The sequence below is a fragment of the Mesoplodon densirostris genome, chromosome 4 (assembly GCF_025265405.1).
Source record: "Mesoplodon densirostris isolate mMesDen1 chromosome 4, mMesDen1 primary haplotype, whole genome shotgun sequence".
NCBI lineage: Eukaryota > Metazoa > Chordata > Mammalia > Artiodactyla > Ziphiidae > Mesoplodon > Mesoplodon densirostris.
This window is the reverse complement of record NC_082664.1, coordinates 112,038,683-112,053,510: the sequence shown is the minus strand read 5'-3', so window position 1 is coordinate 112,053,510 and position 14,828 is coordinate 112,038,683.

Sequence of the window (14,828 nt, the reverse complement as noted above, 5' to 3'; positions counted from 1 at the left end):
CATAACAATAAAAATATCAACTAAACAGGTAGTCATTCTAAAATGTTCTGTACTTAATGTTTCACATATGTGTACCTAATAACTCGAAAATATACAATGCAAAACTTAACAGAACTAAAAGAAGAAACAGCTAAAATCATGTAATAGCAGTTGGTGATTTTGATACATATCTCTAAGTAAGTATTAGAACAGCAGTCAAAAAATCAACAAGAATATAACATATTTGAACAACATAATTAATCAAATTAATCAAATTTACCTATGTAAAATACCGTGCTTAACAGCTGCATATCAATTTTCTTTTTATTGGAGACTTAGATCGATTTTTTTTATTAGTTGGAACAGTTACCAAAGTATACCATATGCTGGTCCCTCAATCAAAGTCTCAGAAAAAAAAATAATAAATGAAAAGATTTAAAGTGTGCTCTCTGACCACTTTGAATTTAAACTGGAAATAAAGAACAGAAAGATAAATAGAAAATCCTTAATAGTTTAGCAATTAAACAACTTGCGTCTAATTAACCCATGATTAAAAGGATAAATTATAGTGAATATCTAAAAAATAGTTTAAACTGAATGGTAACATGTAGGTCATATCAAAGCCAGTTAAATGTAGCTAAAGCAATGTTTAGAGGGAGATTAATGGCTTTAAATACAATGAAATTTAAAAATCAATGATCTGAGCCAGGAGCCAACAAAATTTTTCTGTAGAGGCCCAGATAGTAAATGTTTCAGGCTTTTGGGTCATATGGTCTCTGTCTCAACTACTCGTCTCTGCCATTGTAGAGTAAGAACGTTCATAGACAGTAAGGAAACAGACATCATAGACATTGCAGGTTAATATGAAAAAGAACTATGAATAATGCACACTCTTTAGATCTAGTGATCTAAAGTAGTTTATCTGACCAACCCTAAGGACTAGGGTGAAAAAATGAACAAAATCACCTCATAGCATATACAAGGAAATCATCGAAAACTTCCATTGCCTCCTCAGAGAGGTCTCCCCTGGGTTGTAAAAATCGAAATCATATTCCCCCCACACACTTTTACTTCTACCTCTTTTCCCTGGTACATTTTTTTTTCTAGTCTAACTACTACTTTAAATTACATCCATACATAATTTTTATTATTTGCCTTTTATCTTCCCATCTCAATTGCAAGTTCTATGAAGGCTGAAATTTTGTCTCTTCCACATGCTGTATCTTTAGCACAGCCAGAAGACTGCCTGGCATCGGGTAGGTACTCATAACTATCAGTCGAGTCTGTGAATAAATGATGGGGAAGAGCACTTTAAGTTAGAAAGTCCTAAAAGCCCCAGAAGTGACACGAAGTTATGTGCATGAATGAAGAACAATTCATAGTCACTTTCAATCATTCTGTAAGAAATGTGGCCTCAGAAGTGAGACATGATAAGTAAACCCTGGCAGATTTTTTTTCTTTCTTTATATATGTATTTTTTTTATTGGAGTATAGTTGCTTTACACTGCACAGGGAACTCTACTCGGTGCTCTGGTAACCGTGGCAGATTTTTGACTGCTCACTTCAAACCTGTGCTGTCCTTTATACAAGGAAAGGAGGACTCGAATTCCCTTTCCAGTCAGGAGGACATTCACTGAGAATTGCTGATATAGCCCAAACACAGTATCCTCAGCTCCCCCGTCGGCATAGACAGGCAAGATCCCTGGCCAGGAAAGGCCAGTATGGAATGATAGACAAACTTGACATAACCCTCTCTCTTCCCTAAAGGAGACATTTATGGAGATAATTTCCTTGCATTTCTTTATACTTTAGCTAAGCAAGTTTGAATTCCTAAACACTGTAGTTTAGTTTTCTTGTTTTTTGAACTTCGTATAAGTGGAATTGGAATCCTATCTTCTTTCACTCAAAACTATGTCCGTGAAATTCATTCATGTTGTGGCATGGGTCAGTAGTTTATTTCCATTGTCATACACTGCAAATATACTACATTTTGCTAATCCACTCTACTGTTGATGGGCATCTGAGTTCTTTCTGATTTTTGGATATAATGAATAAGCTGCTAGGAAGATTCTTGAAGTGGATGTAAACTGCTTCTGCTTGAATCATGACCAAAGGACTCTTCTGCCACAGAAACAGTGTCCCAGGTTCTCCAGGCTTGCTTATTACCATCCAGTTTTATGATCTTCAATAGCTATTTGACTGACTATATTCTTCCATAGACAGCATAATTCATCAACACAAAATAAGCTTTATTTTCTTTATTGTTCTATTAATATGTTTGCCCACTAGAGAATATTTTGAGAATTAAGGAGATTTAAGATTCTTGAAGTACTTTGAGCCCCTTGGGAGACATGCACTAGATTCACTCCCTGCTTACTTACACTAATGGGATCCAAGTGTAGGACAGATACATGATATCAACACGTTAAAATCTCATTTCAGTCATACAGTATATTCTCCTCCAACTTTCTCAATAAAGCTCCTGAGAGCAAAATTAATAGTAAGAACTAGCAATGACTGAATTGTAGACATCTGTAAGATTCACCTGGATAGTCTGCTGACATTCAGCTTCCCAGGCTCTACTCAGAGTCTGGATCAGCAAGTCTGAGGTAGAGCCCAGAAAACACATTTTTAACAAGCACCCAGAGGAGACATCAGTGCAAGTATTCTTTGGACCCTGCTGTGGCAGAGCTATCAATAAGCAAAAACAGGAGGAGAAAACCATAGAAGACCAAAAAGATATAGGAAGATTACAAGAAAACCAACTGTACTTCTTGCTGTTCACAGTGGTGAAGTCCTGACCGTGTGAAGTGATTAGTACACAGGATTCTCCACTCTGGACACATCTCCCTCCCACACCAGGGCTGAGGCAAGTTAGGGTTTTACCTTCCACATTGCCTGGTAGATGAGCTAAAACTTTAATGTTACATGTACTTACACCAAAAGAAGAAGTCATTTGAGGAACACAGTTATTTCAAAACTAAAAATAACATACTCAATTCTAGATTGTGTCAGATGTAGAAATATTAAAAGAGGACAAATAAATTAAATTATCCCAATAAACACACTTAGTGAGACAAAAGACAAAATTGGCAACATGAAACCAGAAAAAGAAGTCTGAAAATAAGCAGAAATATTAGATAACAAAAATAATACTTACAATAAAGAATACATTCAATGGGATGTGTCTGAGGAATGAGTTAATGAATGAGGAGACAGACTGAGGAAATCTCTTGGAAGAATAGCCAAAAAAAATTTTTTTTAATATATGAAGGAGAGAAATAGAAGTGCCAATGTCCAGATAATAGGAGTCCTGGAAAGAGAAAATATAAATGGAGATGAGGAAATAATTGAAGGAACAATGGAGATTAAATTTTCCCAAATTAAATAAAGATGAAAGACCTCTGTTTCAAAGGTCTCATAGAGTGCCCTCAAAGAGAGGTAAAGAAAAGCTGACATGCAGGTACCATATAGTAAAACATAAGATATCAAAAGTAAAGAGAAATTAGAGGGCTTCATAGACCAAACAAATCACAGATGAGCCCAAGAATCAGATTGACATTAGATTTATTTTTCACTACCACCTAGTTGCAAGAAGACAATGAAGTAGGATATTATTCAACATATTGAAGGGAAACAAGTTAGGATCTAGAATTTTATATCCAAATAAACTGTCATTCAAACTTGGAGACATGATAAGATATTTTCTGAATAGAAGGTCTTAGAAGGTTTGCCAGACAAAGAACTGCATTGGAAACTAGGGTGAAATATTTGTATAAGTGGAGAGAAAAGTCTAGGAGATGTTATAGGAGATGTACGAGGGAACAAGAGATTTCATACCTTGGTAATATTTGTCTTTAAAAATAAGAACAAAGAGAAAGAAAAAAATATATCGTAATATCTATGAATTTTAAGTCTAGGTATTACCAACATAAGGAGTGAAGAGTCTGGAATATTTGAAAGTGTGTTAAAATTCTTTCTTTTGGGAGGTGGAGGAGATGTAAACATCAATATCCCCCCAAAAAAGTGAGACATTAAAATAATGGAAAATGTGAGAGAGAACTAAAATAATACACTGAGACTGTAAAAATAGGTTTTGTTAGATCAGATTCCCCCAAAGCACACTCTGATATGAGAATGGATCTGGACAGAACACGACATTGTCTGCTACAAATGTCCAAATCGATCAATAATGTCAATAAACATAAGTGAAATAAGCCTACAGTGAAAACTACATGGATGTGTAAAAGCTGAAAATATAAGAATGGGAAAAACACACAATTGTATAGTGACGCTCTCCAACTCCACTAATGTTTATGGTCTTAAACCCTATTTTTACATTATTAGATTAGAAAAGTCACTACATAATGGTAAAAACTTCAGCACACCAGGTTGCTATCTCAGTTTTAAACATGTATGCACCTGATAAAACAGCTTCAGAATATTTCAAGCTGATAATTCAATAATGTAAAATAGCAGGTTAAATAGTTAAGTTGAAAGGCCAGCATAGTATGCATACAATTTATAAAACATGTTTATAGCAGAACTTCTCCAGGTCCTTAAGGTATTTAAATCATTAAAGCTATTGTAGAGCAGGTAGAATGGCCCCCTGGAAAAAATTGTTTCTAGGTCCAAAATGATTGGGTATTAAATTATTTTCTTCATGATATGAAATTATTATATAAATGTAAGCAGTGGAAATTAAGAAGCCCAGATTGTTGCATGGAGAAGGGGTGTGAGGAAAGTGATAATAATCATGACAATTTATAGGGGCTTCCCTGGTGGTGCAGTGGTTAGGAATCCACCTGCCAATGCAGGGGACATGGGTTTGAGCTCTGGTCCAGAAAGATCCCACATGCCGCAGAGCAACAAAGCCCATGCGCCACAACTACGGAGCCTGTGCCCTAGAGCCCACAAGCCACGACTACTGAAGCCCGCGTGCCTAGAGCCCGCACACCGCAACGAAGAGTAGTCCACGTTTGCTGCAACTAGAGAAAGCCCGCGCACAGAAATGAAGGCCCAATGCAGCCAAAAATAAAATAAAATAAAATAAATAAATTTATTTTAAAAATAATAATAATCATGACAGTTTAAAGGGAGAGCCTGGAGTCAGGACTACTTAGGGAATGATACTGGAGCAAACAGATATGGTTCCAAATTAGAGAGGAAGCCTGAGGCTAGGGGAAGAGATACAACAAGCATTTTTGATGGAAGAACTGCCAACACGGGTGGCTGATGGCATATTTGGACAAAAAGGAGGGAGAGAGTTCAAGGTCCCATCAAAACTTTGCACTGACTGACAAAGAGCATGAGAATGCCATTGGCAGAGGCTGCCATCTTGGGAGGCCCTGACTGGTGAGCACTGAGATCTCATGTGATAACTCTGTTCACGCAGCCTCATGGAGATGGTACCAGGGAGACATGTGTTGATTATAAACTATGAATTATTATTCTTTGGACCACCGGAGGGAGGGAGGAAGGAGGGAGCATCTCCACATGGCATGATGTTCATGGTGGGGCAGGTGCCAGCATCTTTGATAGGGTCGTGAGTGGCATAGGACAGGAGCACCTGCTGTCAGCAGGGGACAGGACAGTTGCTTTGCATGTACAGGTGGAGAATTGGGAAAAAGAGAATAACTGGGGCATGGATTCCAGGAGACTGGTTTTATAAGGCCTAAACATTTTCTCCAATCTTAAATATCCCATTAGGAAAAAAAAATAAGCATAAAGTTTATATAACGTAAAATGTGAAGGTTGTGCCCGTGGTTGAGGTGAAGCTTAACGTATTGTCCAAGTTAGTTTTGGGGACTGAAATCCTATAGTATTGAAAGTTAAATTATATTACTTTAGATTGCCAGCTAAGCCCTGGGATGTTTTGTATTATGTGGAATGTCACTTTAACCATGGTCTAGAATCAGATCTGAGTCCCCAGCATGTATTTTAGGAAGTAGCAGGTGAAGCCATTGAGTTTGGCACATTGCTGAAAACTGTGCCCGGGGAATAAACCCTGACATCACCCAGCCATCTTAGCTTACTAAGAATGCATCACACTTCCTTGATCCACAGCCAAAGAACACAGCCAACCTCTGGCACAGAAACCAGGAGAGAAGCCTGGGTGTCTAATGTTCTCTCCACCCTCAGAAATAATCCCAAAATAATTCCACTGGACCCAGCGTGAAGCAGCTCACAAAGCAGACAGGACAGCCTGCAGGAAGGGTGTGTCTGCTGGCACTTTCTCTGAGCTGTTTTTTCAGGCCTGGCCATGGTGGCTCGTATTGATGATTATACTTTTTCTTAGATGAGGAACAGGTTACAGCAGCCTGGCCACTGAAGGATTTTTAAATAGAGGTTAAGAGATTAGTGATATATTATGACTCTCACACTAAAATCTGTAGTGGAATTGCTGGAAACAGAAACCACTCTCCAGTGCCCCATATCCTGAGTGATACAGTGCCCAGTGACTTGTGAAGGTCAGGTCAGCACAGAGCACACAGTGTGTCTAAATCAGTGACAGTGTCAAACAGCACTTGGAATCAGTAGATCTCAGAGAAGAGAACCGAGTCGAGGCAATAAGACTGCCCTCAAAGGCACCACTGCCCCGAGGGGTATCACAGTGATGGCTCGGCAGGGTCACCCTTGCCTGAGGACCTCATTGTAGAGGCCATGCCCACCAGCGGCAGCTTCTGTAGCACAGAGCAATTGGAGTTCTTTCTGATCAGAATCCTTAAAGTCATCCTGGTGTCTGCTCTGGAGTCAGCAGATGAGTCTATCAGGGCATGTTAGAAGATGTTGATGTAATTAAAGAAACTTATTTTAGAAACTCTAAGAAAGCAGTTAGCTAAGTTTAACATCTACCTGAGTACACAAAATTCCCCAGCAATATGCACCTTCTAAGAGCACTTGTTGAAAAGAACTGTCCAGGATATGACTTGAACATGTAATAATAAATGGAAGAGTAAAGAGAAAAGATGTGCTCAAAGAAAATAAAATAGACTTTGGAACAAAATTCTTTATCCTCAATGAGGATTATCAGGAAAATTTTAGGTTGGAAAGGGTAGATTTATGTGGGTATGTGTTTAGACTGTGTCATGTAATATTTAGTTATCAGAACATTTTTTATATTCTTATTTTTAGAAGAATACATTTTGAAGCATAAGTGTTAAAAATGCCACAAACCTTGAAATAATCATCCAATTTTAGGACAAATTTTGTAAATGTTATAAATGATTATCATTAATTTTTAGATGTTTATTATAAAAATAATTAATCTGATTAGAAAAGCAGTAAAGGCTTATATTATTATGCTTTTCTGATTATAAAAGTAAAACAGGGGGCTTCCCTGGTGGCACAGTGGTTGAGAATCTGCCTGCCAATGCAGGGGACACAGGTTCGAGCCCTGGTCTGGGAAGATCCCACATGCCGCGGAGCAACTAGGCCCGTGAGCCACAACTACTGAGCCTGCATGTCTGGAGCTTTGCTCCACAACAAGAGAGGCGACGACAGTGAGAGGCCTGCGCACCGCGATGAAGAGTGGCCCCCGCTCGTTGCAACTAGAGAAAGCCCATGCACAGAAACGAAGACCCAAGACAGCCAAAAAAGTAAAAAAAAAAAAAAAAAAAAAAAAAAGTAAAACAGTAATTCATTCCAAAGAAGTAAGAAAATATCTTCAAAGGGATCTACTTCCCTAATATAGAGAACATAATGTATTTGAGCATTCACACATTCAACAAGTATTTATTGATCCTCTACTGTGTGCTAGATGCGCTCTTAGATTCTGGGATACAAACTTTAAAAGACACCATTCTCATCTTTCAGAAGTGTGCATCCTACAGAGGATACAGGCTGGAATTGGCCATGCTGTGAGAGCAGAGAGGAAGATCAGAAGAGCGAGAGGTGAGAGAAGCTTCTTGGGGCAGAGAGAATTTGAAACAAGTTACAAAGAAGAGGCATGATAGGGAGGAGACAGCCCCATCAGGCAGAGGGAACAGCATTGAAAAGGCGTGGAGGTGCAAGAGAATCTGGCAAGTCCAAGCAGTCATTTTCTCTGGCTGGAGGAGGGACACTAGCATTTGATGAGGCTGGAGAAGTGAATCAGGAGAGCCAGCTTGTGAAGGGCACTGTGTGTTCAAGAGCATGAACCTGATTTCAGATGCAAAGAGAACTTTCTGACAGATGACTCAGATGACATAGCCATCCTCCAACATAGAGAACATAGGTTTGCTCTAGGCTTTGTTCCTAATCCCATTGACTAATCTGGGTTTTGTAATGTGTGAGCTGCGGTAGCCTCTGTGTCCAACCCAATTCAAGGTGGTACCATTGCACCCTACAGTTAGCATCTTTCCAACAAAAGAAACCTTAACACAGAAAACAAGCCAGAAGAACACAGTGTCTCAATGTTCAGCCTCAGGCTGAACATCCAAGGAACCATACCTGTCCCACCTGAAGAGAAGATGATGATGGGAGAGATATCATTAATAGGAAATGGGACTACTCAGAGTTTAAAAAATAAGATGATAATGAACTAGTACTGGGACAGAAATTCCTGGATTCTCTCCAAATCTTAATCACTCTTTAATCTGTTTAAACTATCTCCCAAATCATAGGTCAATTTTGTGGCTAAATAATAACAGCTGATGTTTACTGAGCATTTTTCTACGTGCCAGGTGCTGGCCAAGTTTCCATGAGATACTCATGCCTGAGCAACTGCTTGCCCCACTGTAACTCTACAAAAGATGATAAAGGGGCTCAGTGCAAGAGTAAGAACATTTTATTCTATTAATGTGGGGAGGTTTAGGAAAATTAGGAGATGAAAGTGATCCCAGTGAAATGACACCTGCAGGGAATGGTGTGAATCTAATTTTGTCTACATATGAAAGGCACATTAAAGAATAAATTTGTTTATCTCTGGGAGGTGGGAGACAAGCAATGTTTATTCCTTCTTTAGACCTTTCTTCTAGGATGAAAACAAGTGATTTTTATCATAAAATTGTTACTTTTATAAGAGGACAATTTTATCTGGCTGAATTGGAGCCCAGAACTATAAATGAAAAAAAAATCTCCATTATTTCTCTAACTGCCCCTTAAACTGTTGAACCCTAGGTATTTATTTGTATCCATTGCTATGCATGAGAGTTTTTGTTCTATCATTAGAGGGGAGTTCTTGGTGGAGTCAGTGGACAGAGGCTGGATTTGAGTTTTTGCAGCTGGAGGAGGGACACAAGAAGTGGACACAACAACTTTCCATGGAAGACTCAGTAGAGATGAGAGGTCAGAAGTGGACAAAACTACCGAAGGAAAACTTTGGTTGGGTCTGCCATAAGGAGAACTGTTTATGGGCCTGAGGGACTGAAGGTGGCACAACAGTGGGAGGAACCCACTCTCCCCTCTGCAAGAGCCAAGCAATTGGCATCAGAGCATCCTGAGACCACAGGCTTGGTGTGGGCATTGTCAGATGATAGGCAAGCCTGGGGTGAGAAGGTCAGAGTGAGGCCCCTTTGGGCAGGTGTCTGGACAACTGGGAGCTGCAGCTGAAGACCAGGGCAGGTACAGCTCCTGTGGGGGTGAGAATGAGGTTCCTTTCAGGACCCAGAATAACAGGGCAAACCTTGAGGCCAACTCATTTCAAGCCCTCAAGGGTGGCCTTGTTTTGTGATCAAAGGCTGATGGAGGCTCAGTGAGAGGTTATGTTACTAACACCTGAAAGATGATGCATTTTTGACTGAGCAAGGAATTCTACAACCATTGGAATTCAGCCTAAAGCTTGGCACAGTTTTTAGTTTGTTATATGGTCCTGCTAAGTACCACAGCTGGCAAAGCAGCTGGTGGCTGCTGGGGTCCTTGTGAGGGAAACTGGCAGATGGGCCAACTGCCTGCCTGGCCCAAGATGACTTAGGGAGAGGCAGGCTTGCAGCATCAGGAAAACACCTCCCTGTTAAAGACAAGGTCATGACTGTTTGCTACAGCCCATTCAAACCAAGGGCAGGTGCATTAAAGTGAAGCAAAAATTGATTGAAACGATTGTCATGTGAATAAGAACTTCCTGATGTGACTGGGGAAGCCTGACTGTGCTTGAATGCAGATCAGGCCAGAGGCCAACATGATGCCCACGGTTTTGGTGAGACATCTGAAGACCTGTCATCCTGATGTGGCCATAGGTGGCTTCCTCAGGACGGCTGCTAAAGTCAATGACCAAATCAACAAAAAGACTGCTCTCCTGAGAAAGAGTTTATTTACTGAGAGAGTACTATTTTCAGATCCCCCTTCCCCAGTACAGAATTAATAAAATTTCAGAAAGAACATGTTCAACCAATGTTTTAACAACTAAATGGATTCAGTAGCCATTACACTATTTCTAGACTCAGGAAAGGACTGCATTTAAAACAATCTTTGTATCCCATTTCAGGGTTTATTGGCATGATATGCAGATGAAATATAGCTGCTGATAAAAAAAAAGAGAGATTTACTGTTCAATCAATGCAGGTAGACGTCACGTTGGCCTGACAACACTAGGCTCCTCCCACAGATGTGGTGACCCGGACCCCAGATGTGCGGAGCTCCTGTGGAGACCCTGGGGTGGTCTCCAGCGTGCTCCCAATTGTGTTCTCCACACCAGTGGCCCCTGGATTGCCCCAGGGTAGATCCTGTCAAATAACACTGACCACAGCATTAGAAGCCTCCTCAGACATTCACAGTGGGCCCTGAGAAGTCCTCAGGTTAAGAAGTGTTTTTAAATCTTATTTAGCCAGAAATGCTCAGAGTTTCTGTTTTTCTTTTTCCCCTTGAAACACCTCATAGCAAGGAACACTCCACTTTCTGGTAGGGACTTAAGAATCCCTTTCCCACTGTTTTCTGAGACACACTGTCATTTCCCTCTGGAACTAAACACAGTGTAATTATTTCTCTTTCTGTCTTTTTGATGTGATTGTTCGTCCTCCAGGACACAGACCAGGGCTAACTGATTGTCATGTTATTGCAGCATCTCGTCCAGGACTTAGCCAACAACTGCCACAGCAGGAAGCCACCCCTTCGAGGTCTAGTGTCTACCTGGCTGGGGGGATGGGTTTGGCCAAGGAGAGGGGACTTGGCCTTTGACTTTCTGAGGATGAGGACAGGCCTTTCCAGCTGCTAAATTGTAAGGTCTATGACAAAAATAGCTACTACACGATTTCCTGATAGCTATGCTGTTTGAGGGGTTCATATGGGGGGATGGGACACCGCTGTCTTGCGAACCACCTTCCACTGGGACAGAGTTATGCATCAAGCATGGAGAAATGGGGTTCCTCTGGGCCCTGTGTTTCAGGGTTCAGTCTCCTGTTGTTGGTGGACAGGAATTGCGCTGGAAGGCAGCTCCTGGGGAAGGATGCAGCCTACATACACATTACTCTGTCTTTAATCAGCTAGACAAATTGCAAAAATGAAGAAAAAGAAGAAAATTCATTCACCTTTTTCTAAAGTTTATTAATCTTCAATTGATTCAATTAATCTTCAATTAATCTTAATTTTATTATAAACTAATCTGGAATTTCATGAAATTTTTATTTTAAACTGAAATTTTTCAAATTTTGAAATAACTGTAGAATCACAGGAAACTGCCAAAAATAGTACAGAGAGGTCCTCTCACCCAGTTTCACCCAGTGGCAAGATCTTGTATGAATAGACACAATATCACAATCAGGATAAGATGATGATGTTTCCTGCCTCATTCCTGAGGTGGGTAATTTGTATCTTTTCTCTCTTTATTTCTGTCAGTTTTGCCAGAAGTATGTCATCATTGAAGTGTTCAAAGAACAAACTTTTTGTTGCATTGATTTTCTCTGTTTCTTTTCTGTTTTCAATTCCATTGATTTCTGCTCTATTTCTTTTTTCCTGCTTGCTTTAGGTTTATTTTGTTTTTCATTTTCTAATTTCTTGAGGTGGGAGCTTATTATTATTGATTTGAGAACTTTTTTTCTTAGTTCACTTAGTGCCATAAATTTCCCTCAGCAACACCTTAGCTGCATCCAACAAATTGTGATGTTGTATTTTTATTTTAATTCAGCCCTGTGTATTTTAAAAATTTCCTCTGTGTCTTCCATTTCCATCCATGGATTATTTAGAAGTGTGTTGTTTAATTTCCAAGTTTGAGGAGATTTTTCTCATATCTTTCTGTTTATTGACTTCTAGTTTGATTTCTTTATGGTCAGAGAATATACTCTACATGATTTTGATTCTTTTAAATTTGTTGAGGTTTGTTTCATGATCCAGGATATATCGATACATTCACCCCTCCATATTCACAGGCTCTGCATCTGCAAATTCAACCAACTATGGATCAAAAATATGCGAGAAAAAGAAAAAAATTCCAGAAAGTTCCAAAAAGTAAAACTTGAATTTGCCATGTAGGCTAACAACTATTTACATAGCATTTACATTTTATTGGGTATTATAAGTGATCTAGAGATGATTTAAATTATATGGGAGGCTGCTGTAGGTTATATGCAAATGCTTCACAATTTTATATAAGGGACTTGAGCATCCTTGGATACTGGTATCTGTTGTGTGGGGGTGGGGCATCCGGAACCAATCACCCATTTATAACAAAGAGTGACTATAGTCTACCTTGGTGGATGTTCCACGATGATAAATCCATCATAAGTTGAAAATATCATAAGTTGAAAATGCATTTAATACATCTAATCTGCTGAACATTATACCTTGGCCTAGCCCACCTTAAATGTGCTCAGAACACTTACATTAGCTTACGGTTGGGCAAAATCATCCAACACAAATCTTAGTGTAAAGTGCTGAATATCTCATGTAATTTATTGAATACTGTACCGAAAATAAAAACCAGAATTATTATTAAGTATAGGTTGTTTACCCTCATGATTGCATGGCTGACTGGGAGGTGTGGCTCACTGCTATTGCCCAGCATCATGGGAGAGTATTGTACTGCACATCACTAGCCCCGGAAAAGGTCAATATTCAAAATGCAAAGTACAGTTTCTACCAAATGTGTATAGCTTCTGCACCATGGTAAAGTCAAAAAATTGTAAGTCAAAACATTGTAAGTCAGGGACCATCTGTATCCTATCCATATTGACTGTTATGTTGTTATTGATCATTATGTTCTATAGATATCTATTAGGTCCCATTGGCTGATGGTGTTGTTCAGTTCTTCTATATTCTTAATAATTTTCTGTCTGGTAGTTCTATTATTAATGTTATAACCTTTGGTGTTGCTTCCTCATTACAACTGCTCTTGATATTCCACTTAACTTGATTTAACCACATACACATTTTGTGTAGGGCTAGAGCCGCATACTAGAATTATCTGGGAGCTTTAAAAATACTGACGCCGAGCTTCCCTGGTGGCGCAGTGGTTGAGAGTCCGCCTGCCGATGTAGGGGACACGGGTTCGTGCCCCGGTCCGGGAAGATCCCACATGCTGCAGAGCGGCTAGGCCCGTGAGCCATGGCCACTGGGCCTGCGCATCCAGAGCCTGTACTCTGCAACGGGAGAGGCCACAAGAGAGAGAGGCCCGCGAACCCCCCCGCAAAAAAAAATGCTGATACCTGGGTCACATTCCAGACTGATTAATCAGAATCTCTAGGGGTGAGTCCTGGGCATCAAGCTTTTTAAAAAGCTCCCCAGGTGACTCTATTGTGCAGCTGTGGTTGAGGACTGCTCAATAAAGTAGCAGTGTCCACAATGTGATGCAACTCACACCTCCCAGGTAACCCACCTGGGTAGAGACTCAATGTCAAATGTAGTGTCTGGAGTAGCCCAGTGAACTGAGATGGTGGATATGGTCTGTTACTGCAGTGTCCAATGTAGTAGCATGAGCCACTTGTGGCTACTGAGCAGTTGAAATGTGGCGAGTGAGACTGAAGAACTGAAGTTTTAATTTTATTTTAAGTAGCTTAAATTTAAGTAGCCACATGTGGCTAGTGGCTACCATATTGGACAGGCAGCTCTGGATTCATAAGACATTTTCTGTCTTATTTTACCAGAAAAAGTGATGTGTTTTTGCCCCAAATTTCCAGTGATAAATGATTCTAAGTGGAAATCTTCTCAGTTAAAAGGTATTTTTTTCATACTGAATAGTACTTTATCAGCAAAACACATGAATTAAAGTTATTTCTCTCTGTGAAGTGAAACCTTAGGAAACAGTTCAAAGCACCTCTTTGATGGCAAAATTGTACTGATGGAAAATATTTGTAAATGCTGCTGCTAATGAACCACACTTGTATCAGAAAAAAACTTACATTTTCTTTCACGTACTTATGTGCTATCTGTGGCTTTTAAAGCAGACTCCCATTACCCCAGTGGGTACTATTAATCTCTCCATTTAATAAGGCTTTTAGTTACCAGGAGCACAATTGTAACAGTAAAAAATTCAAATCCAAATGTGTTGGATCAAAAGAATGCTTGCAATTACACTGCAAGCAGTAGTCAAGGTGCTGTGGTAAAATGCACGCATCTGGGCTTTTTAGTGCTTGCAGCATGATGGATGTGTTTATAAAGCGAGCCAGCCCATGAATTCTTCATCAGGGAGTAATTCCCCAGACAGTGACTTACCATGGCTAGACTGGGCAACAATGGCTTGATGATAAGTCTGAAATGTAGATATTTTACACACCAAATATAAGACAACAGTAAAACAACCTATTTTTTATTTTGAAGCATTTATTCATACTCTGGTTGTTTTTATTTTTTATTTTTTTTAAATTTTTTGATTGAGTTGTTTGTTTTTTTTAATACTGAGCTGCATGAGCTGTTTATATATTTTGGAGATTAATCCTTTGTCCACTGATTTGTTTGCAAATATTTTCTCCCATTCTGAGGGTTGTCTTTTCATCTTGTTTGTA